Source organism: Equus przewalskii, chromosome 25 (genome assembly GCF_037783145.1).
Source record: "Equus przewalskii isolate Varuska chromosome 25, EquPr2, whole genome shotgun sequence".
Classification (NCBI taxonomy): Eukaryota; Metazoa; Chordata; class Mammalia; order Perissodactyla; family Equidae; genus Equus; species Equus przewalskii.
Window position 1 is genome coordinate 1,519,512 of NC_091855.1, and position 9,158 is coordinate 1,528,669.

Here is a 9,158-nt window from a genome sequence, read left to right on the forward strand (position 1 = left end):
TACAGTTAACCACGGAGAATTTGCCACCATTGTCTCAAACACAAGGGAGATACTGTGGTAGTTTCATCCCAGCTGTTGAATTGCTCTGAGATGACTCTAATGCCCGTAGTTTAAAAATTATAAAGACTGTAATTCTGGCCCACAACAGGAAAAGCACTGCTAATATGGCTAATACTATAAATCTGTTGCTCAGTAAGAAGCATTTGGAAAATATTTATTTTTTATCCAATCAGATGAATGATTAACTTTTGAATAGAATCATTAAAAATATAGTCCTGTGAAACCAGGTAAGAGAATCTAAATAACGGTCATTATTCTGAAACTGCTCCTGCATTATCTCCATCAAGTTTTTTTACAATTAAGCTTCTAAGCTTAATTCTAAGCTTAACCCAGGAATCTGAAATATTTAGCTACTTCTTGAGTGTCCTTAGCTGTTGGTCCTAGAATGGGAAATACAGTGAACCCTTTGGCAAATTACCCAGCAGTATGTGTAGGAGTTGCTTTTAAAAACGCAATTGATCATTTGCTCTTATAAAATATCCTTCACAGACACTTGCCTCTGTAAAAACACATTTAACATTAAGAGCCTGACTTTAATATGGATTTTTGGTCTTAAATCAAACTGTTGTGAAAGAAGAAAAGGTGGGTGGGAAGAGAAAAAGAGAGTTAGGTTTGGTTATGAGTGTGCTATGTTCCTTCTGCTTACTTATAAAAGGAACAGATTTCCTTTATCTTACTTACAATAAAACACCAAAGACTAGTAGAAAAGATAGTTAATAGATTTCACCGCTCAGAAAAATTAAGCATCACCAATGTGATTTAGGAAGAACTTACCAGAGTTAAGCTGCCAATATTGAGTGGCTGAATGAATACTCTACTGATATTTTGCACATGGGGAATTGATGTATTTTAGTTGCCATAAAAACTGAGATCAAAGAATCTTGCAGCTTTCTCGATGATTGGAATGGAGGAAAGCCAGAAAAAAGAATAATTAATGTTTACAAGTGTAAGATTTCATGAATGGAATCAGCCTTTGCTTTTATAATTCAAAAGTTCTGTGGAGAGGAGCTAACAGTCATCAATGAAACGAGGCCTTACACCTACCTTACCCTGATGAGCTTACCCATTAGTGTACTCAATGTTTCATTAAGCATGTGCTATGTGCAACGCCACTGCTGAGTACTGACATTTCAAATATAACTAAGACATGTTTGCTACTTTCAAGTAATTTTATACGTAAAGTAATGTGATGAGAATTTGTGGTTTTATATTTAGTTAGGAAAGCAGTTTACCCATTGCCACTGTTAAATGGATTTTCTAACTGACGAGAAATTGTAAAGGCTTAGTTTGGGGTTGGTCTACTCCAGTGGGTCATGATGCATTTACTCGAGGCCTTGTACTTTTTGTATGTTTTCATTAGAATCCAGGACACGGAAGCCTGCTGTCTTTGAAAATGCTGCTTACTACATCTGGCATCCTGGTACTTGGCTGCATCCAACTTTATAAAGGTAGTATAATTGCCATTCAAATGTATATTATTGCCAATAGAAAGAAATCTGTGCTATCACCTCCAAGCCAGTAAGCACCAAATACACAGAATGACCACTTGTCAATCAGTTTACCTTGGGAAAAGTGAGAGGCCATAGAGCCGGTTGGGAACAGCAAGACAAGGCAAGCTAGAAGAATATCAAAGCCTGCTGTCCTCGTGCACGAGAGCTGGTCTAATGCGAAAGCCAAGCAATTATGTGCCACCCAGTATGACCCACACTGCTTCTTGAATGAGATCTAATCAAAGATATTAACATATCTGATGCAAGCGTGTGCCTGCTAGAAATGAGGCTGTTCAATCGCAGAATCATAAAGAAGGGAGAGGCAAAGAGATAAACCCTGAGTGCCCCCGGTACTGTCCAGAACCCAGCCCATGAGCGTGAATGCCTCATCCATGCAGCAGGTGGAGCCCTGCAGTGAAGGAGGGGGTGACGTGCTGGCATGATTGAATGATGGTGAACAGAGGGAACTGCCTGGCCCCCGGCCCCCATCATGTGTTCACAGGAGCTCTCAATGTCTTGGAGCTCTAGGTAGTAGCTCTTTTCTTCCAAACTCTATAGTTTCCTAAGGGGTCAGAACCCTCTGGCCAATGGATGAACACTCCTCAGAGCTTTAGTTGTGAGCGCTGGATTTTCTCTAGCTCCTTCCCTTTACCCTGAATCTCACCCTTTTCCCACTTTTCAAGTCTCTTTTCTAGTGCCAGATTTTCTTCTGAGATTTTTTCCTCAGCTTCTTTCTTGCCCTGTCTTCTGGCTGTCCAAATACTTAGCTGCCTCAGTCATTTTATAAATTAGGTAGGACATAAATGAATAGGCCACATGCTGACTTCTATCACTCACATTCCTTCCGGTTTCCCACCAGTTTTCCATGCGGGAACATGGCTTCCTTCCCTCCCATTTCTCTCTGAATTTTGGCTGAAGGACATTGGCACATTTCCTATCGATTGACTGAATACTCAACAGGCAGGGTATTCTTTCACATCTACTTTTTCTTTATTTTAAAAAATTACAGCACAGAAGTATATAAAGGTAAATAGTATTTAAAGTATATAAAATGCAAAGTAAAAGTTCTCTGCTTTTATAACATCTTCCGTATTCTCTGGACATATTCCCAGGTAACTGGTGTGTATACTTTTGGACCTCTTCGCGGCTCTGCAGGTGACATATATTTACCTATACATGCAATGGAGAGGGTTTTCTTAATAAGCCCCTATCTGCAAACAGTGGATTAAAAATTACAATGTCTGATTTAACACTGGTCAAAAAAAATAATTTTAACTAATATTTCTCAATTTTTTTATGACCCACAGTAAGAAACACATCTTACATCACAACCCAGTGCACAGATGCCTGTGTATATGTAAAAAAGGAAACTGTGTTTATGAAACATAACCCTTGCCTTTATGGTGTTCAATTCACTCTAATGCTTTCTGTTCTTTCTATTTTTGTGTGTGTGTGTGTGAGGAATACTGTTGCTGAGCTAACATCTGTGCCCATCTTTCTCTATTTTATGTGGGACACCACCACAGCGTGGCTTGATGAGTGGTGCTAGGTCTGGGCCCGGGATCCAAACTTGCAAACCCTGGGCCACTGAAGCGGAGCATGTGAACTTAACCACTACCACCAGGCTGGTCCCTGTTCTGTTCTATTTTAACTCTATTCTTTTAAGTTAAAAAAAAAAAATGTCAGGTCAGCCCTTGGTGGCCTAGTGATTAAGTTTGGTGTGCTCTGCTTTGGCAGCCTGGGTTCGGTTCCGGGTAAGGATCTACACCTCTCGTCAGTGGCCATGCTGTGGCAGCAGTTCACATATAAAAAGAGGAGGATTGGCAACAGATGTTAGCTCAGGGCCAATCTTCCTCAGCAAAAATGAGTAAATAAATAAATAGAAATAAAAATTAAAATAAATGTCAGTGGCAACACTCTGGATTGATATTATGATTAACTAATGGATCGTGACCTATAGTTTGAAAAACACTGATTTAAATGGTTCACCTTGGAGTTTGTGTTTTCGGGTAATTCCTTGCTTTCCCATTTCTGAGTCCCCCTGCTTATTTTTGGATGATGTCTGAGTGCGCAGAGGTGGCTCCAGGACTCAGAGTGGTGGCATGTAGGAATCTCATAGCTCCCTCCTCACCGAACATCCTTGCACATACAATTTTTGTGTACTTGTTTGAGTATTTCTATAGTGTATGTTCCTAAGGGTGTAAAGGCTGGACTAAAGAGTGTGTGCCTTAGAAATCCGCATGTCCAGATTGCTTTCCTAGAAGTCACGGGTCTGTGTTGAGGAATACATGATGAATATGGGGGCTGGAGATACTGAAGGAACATGACAGAGTGTACTTACAGTCACTCTTGATGTCTAGCCAAAGTGCAGATGTTTTGTGAGTGTCTGTAATGGACACACCACTTTGAAATAAACAGAGAAGGTGTGTCCTGACTGCTGCAGGAGGTTGCCCTCCAACCATGTTCTAAGCAGCTTCCCTGGCTACGGACCAGGCCTTCTTTCCTCATCAGGATCAGACTCTTCCCCATCGAGGATTCTCCTTTGGCTCGATCTATCTCCATATTTCTCTAGGTTCCCACACCAACCATCCCGTGTTCTTTGTTTAACAGTTTTCCCAGCCTAGAATGTTCTTTTCATCTTTCTCTCCCTATTTACATGAAGTCCTGCTTGCTCTAAGGGCCACCTCAAATCCACTTCTCCAGAAGCCTTCTGAACCCCCTCGAGGCATGTGGAATTAACAGCCTTTGTCTCGGTTTCCAAGCACCTCACTTTTATGGCAGTTATTTAATTATTCCTTAGTATTGTAAGTGAGTGTTTACTTTCCCTGCTCCAGTAAGATCCACGTTTCTTACCCTCGCCTGTGCATCCCCAGATGCTATAGACTTGCTCACTTCTCCTTCTCCACCTCGTACCACGCTCCCCTTTGCCCATTGGACGCACACCCATGAGCTTCATCAAGCTCCCCAGCAGCCAGGCCTGTTCCTGTCGCAGAGTTCACTCTTCCCCAGACTCACTCTGCAGGACTAGCTTTCTTTTGTCATTTAAGAGTCACCTCACTTTCTCAGAGAGCCCTTTCTTGGCCGACACCTAATCTAAAGTAGCCCCCAGTCACTCTCTAGTACGTAAGCCCATTGTGTTTTTATAGCACCTATTACTACGTAATTTTCTTATTTGTGTTTAACTATCTCTGCTATGATTTAAGCTCCCTAAGAGCCAGAATAGTCTCTGTCTTACTCAGAGACGTGTCCTTGTTGTCTAGAACAGTGCCTGGTACGCAGAAGGCCTTCAGTAAATGGATGAACAACGTGAATGGAAGATGTATTTGTTCATGGAAGGACTTATACTGATCTTCTTTAGATCTCTACAGTTCGGAACACATTAGCTTGAACATGGTTGCAGCTGCACGAGGTAGGTAACATTACAGACTGAGTTAATATAGCTTATAAGACAGTAAAGAAGTGAAAAATGAATAGTGGTAATCTCAGAATCCCCCCTAAAATGTGTGGCTATTTTATATAATGTAAATGCATATATAATTACTATTTCCACAAACAATAAGCCAAACATTAGTTTAATATCTACTGCACACAAGGCACTTTAAATTGTATTAGCTAATTTAACTTTTTGAGCGATCTTATGTATTATTATTTTGTTTGACTCGTTTGGTAACTAAGTTCAAAGTAATTTGCTCATGGTTCACAGTTAGTACATGCAAGAACTTGTGTATGGCCTGCTAACCCAGCCCATGCTATTTCAACAGATGCATAGAAATAATATTATAAAAATATCTGGAAGATTTGAAAAATGTATTGCTAAAAACAACTGTCTCACTTTGAGCTGATTATTGCAGTTTTTACATTTTACCTATTAAATATTTTTTTCTTAAGAGTAGAATGGACTTTTTCTCTTTTTTTTTTGACTTATCTATTGATTTCAGTGATCACAGAAAAAAGGTAGCCATCTGTTCCTTTCGTATTAGCACTCTCATTCTTAGGCAAGTCTGCATGGACACCCTTCAGGATATGTGTGTTCCACTGATGTGTTCATTTTTAGAATAGAATTTTATGATCTTGCATCTCTCAAAATGACTTTAATGTGGTTTTTAAGCAGGTACTCATTTTCTTTTTTAATGGCAGTGTGAGGTAATTTTTTAAAGGGATAAATGACAGTGTGGAAAAATGGTTACTTTTGTTGCATGTCACATGGCCAATGTCTAATTTGTTCATTTTCGGTCCTTGGTACAGGACTGACAACTCAGGCAGGCACGCTTTTTTGCTTTCCAACTTCATAAAATATTTTGAAAAGTCAGAAGATTTCTCTCACACACGCACACACACAGACACACACACACACATCCCTACCTCATTTTTCTTAAAAAATTGAAATATGCAGCAACACAGACTCACATTCTATGTAATCTTAATTGACAAGAGCTCAGTCACAGGCACTCCCTTCAGGTGGAGCTTGCTTTCTCGTTTGCCACTGTGAGGACTCTCTATTGTTTGTGTTTTGTTTTGTTTTGCTTTACATCCAGACCCTCTAGATTTGAGTTGGAGACTTCTGCGAGGCACTGGAATTTACTGGCAAGTCTTTGTGGTTACCCTTTCTTAGTTGACTGCACTCTAAAAAGTATAACAAAATGAGTTGATGACTTTGCTGCCACTCTGCTATTCCGACAATCATCCGGATAGGCTCATTCATTATTCTGCTGCCTGATTCTCAATCCCGGATTCATGTTCCAATCACTCGGCGGCTTTAATGTTACTGGGACGCAACATTAGAGATTCTAACGCAATCCAAGCGTGAGGTTTATAAAGATCTCCCCTTGTGTTTGGAATGTGCATGCAGGGTTGAGAACTCTTTGTCTAATTGGTGCATTGTATAAATTTTATTTTATTGAGCAATTCACTAACCCAAAACAATGAAAAATACTAGTGTTTAAGCAAATGAAACAAAAGGGGTGTAATTATCACCAGAAATAGCTGGGAGAAAGAATGAACTGGTGAGTGGATGGATTCTAAGAAACAAGATGGAACCCTACTTCCAGCATCCTGCTGCAGCCTTGAAATCTGCATCAAGGTTCCCAGCTGTGCTGAGACTTTCTGGCTTGTCTTTGATTAGTATTAGAAGGAAGAGTCCCTGATGGCGCTGAAGAAATTTAGTTGCTTTTCTCTGAGTGTGAGCCTCTTTTTATACAATGTACAAATATGTAAATTTCACATTTGAAGGAAAGTTTGCAGAAGGTTTCACCATAGTTTTCCCGTACAGTGCCAGCTCTCCAAATAGTTTGTTACACGTAGGTTATAGATTTCACTTACGTACTTTTGGCTCTTCTTTATCACTTTCTACAGTGAAGATTCTGTGAAATTCTGTGCTTGTGAACAGATGTTAATTTTCATGGTTGATATTATTGTAGATAAAAATCTAACTTCAGAATAATTACTTTTCTTTTAGGTTACTATATGAAGCTGTTTTAAATCAGTTAGTGTATGCTAACAAAGGGCTTACCATTAAATCCTATATTCTTGAAATCACACGTTAAATAAATTTTATATTCTCAATCTAATTTCTAGAAAATATAATTGACCAATCCAGATATGCAATAAACTTCTAATTGAAAACCATAATTCATTTTGATAAAGTAATATTTCCATTACAAAATATGATTTAATTAAATAAAGCATTCAAAAGTAACTTGAATCCAAACCTTATTTCTTTATCAAAGTAAATGGCTCAGCAAACCCACTGTCTGCATTTATTAATTTTTTATGTTAAATTTTATACTTATGTTACATTATTACGTGATGTAGTTGCATTATAAATTTTAACTTTGCTTTAAATTATGCATTTACATTTTAGCCGTGCCTTAGTAATACATATTGAAAAGTATTTGAAATTCATACAATTTTAAGAATTCTGTAATTCATATTTTCCACTTAGACTAGTCTGCCCCAATTATTCCAGTTTGCTAAGGTTTTATTATATGTTTATTAATCTATCTATAAATCAATATTTGAAGAGAATTTTATGCAGATACAAACAACCCAAACTTGTCCTCAAAGAGGATAAGGCCAAAAATCTGTAGGAAAAAAGGTATTATAAAGGTGTGTCAAGCAGTGAATGAATAAAAATATGACATTATTTTCCTGGATTTTGTGGTGCTTGTGGCATATCAGTTTTTTAAAATTTGTTGTGATTTCTTTGTTTATTCTAAAAAATGTTCACGCCCAACTGTATTTGTAATTTTGTGTTTGTTTTCTCATGAGATCTCTGCCACCTCTCCCCGCCCCGTCAGGTGTGTAAGCTTTAGGCCCCACACAACCTAAATCTGCTCCCATCAGTGGTCAAATGTTTTATTCACCACGTATTACTGAAGGAGCCTGAGCACACTGCTCCTGGGGACCCTCACCAGGCTGACACCAAGTTGAGTTGTTCAATAGCTAAAAGACAACCACACCACACTATCCCACATCTGCCATAGACTCCCGGGCATCATTTTACCCACAGGTACATCGTGGGAGACTGGTCAGATCCAGCAACTCTTGCTAATATCATCACACCTTTTGCAGTTAGCCTCATGCACAAGGCTGCCCCTACAAAGAAAATACAAAGGAAGCTATCGCAGCGTGACTCGCAGTGCTTATTCCATTCTTCCTCAGCTATTAGCAAACCATGCGTTACTTTTTACAGAATTTTGCCGAGACTCGATATCTGGAGTATTTATCAACATTTATGATCTGTAACGTATTTATTTAGAGAAAGAAAAAAACACAACAAATTACAAGTGTAAAAATCTAAAAACGCTACATTATATAGGAAAATACATAGCAATTTTATCTGTAACTGTGTACACATCTTCGCAATACCCTTTTCCCTTCATTTTTTGACTGCTTACTCTTTGATTGTCTCTTCATATGGGAATAGTTTTTTAATGTCTTTCTAGCAAGAGAACGTAAAGATAATTGTCTCGTCTCTAGCATGGTTAATTGAAATTTATTTTGGTAATGCTATGTAAATTTTTAGAATTGTCAAATTTGGGAAAACTTTTCTAGGTTTCTTTTGTATATGAGCTGTGAGATTTGGGGGAATTTTCCACAGATTAGCTTTTGGCTCTATGTATTTTACATCTTGTTTTTCCTTCATCCCTACATACTTCTGTGCTGAGCACCACGGACGGGTGTGACAGAGGGGAAGATGGGGTGGGAAGATGAAGAACCTGATTACGATGACAATGTCTTACTTATGCTAATTCCACAAAACCTTATGACCACATGGATACATTGTTGGGGCCGCTCTCAGGTCTTAGAAGGGATCTGTGCAAGTGAGGGGTCCAAAAACTTAAGTTTTACTTTCTTTATTGTAAAATTCACATGTAACAACAGAATTAAAATACAAAATAATCTCAAAATTCTAGACCAAAAGAGATGAAATTTAATTCAATAAAAGTAAAATTAAATAGTTAGGGTTAAAAGGCATACAGTAATGGGTCAGGGGTTTTAGCTGACCTCCATTTGATTATGAACCAACAGTACAATGCAAGCCCGGAAATGGCTAGCATAAGAATAGGCCACATTAACAGAGGGAGTTTTCGGATCATGAAACCGAAT

The 9,158-nt window shown here is 38.5% G+C and overlaps 1 long non-coding RNA gene across 1 annotated transcript in view; it reads left to right on the forward strand.

Annotated features, from left to right (window-relative positions):
- The window catches only part of LOC139079400 (uncharacterized), a 102,573-nt gene extending 97,614 nt beyond the window's left edge, over nucleotides 1-4,959 (forward strand). Inside the window, exons 4-5 of the long non-coding RNA XR_011533011.1 lie at nucleotides 1,421-1,508; nucleotides 4,811-4,959. This is a non-coding gene — a long non-coding RNA (uncharacterized lncRNA). The remainder of the gene's footprint in view (nucleotides 1-1,420; nucleotides 1,509-4,810) is intronic.
- Nucleotides 4,960-9,158: the final 4,199 nt, after the last annotated feature.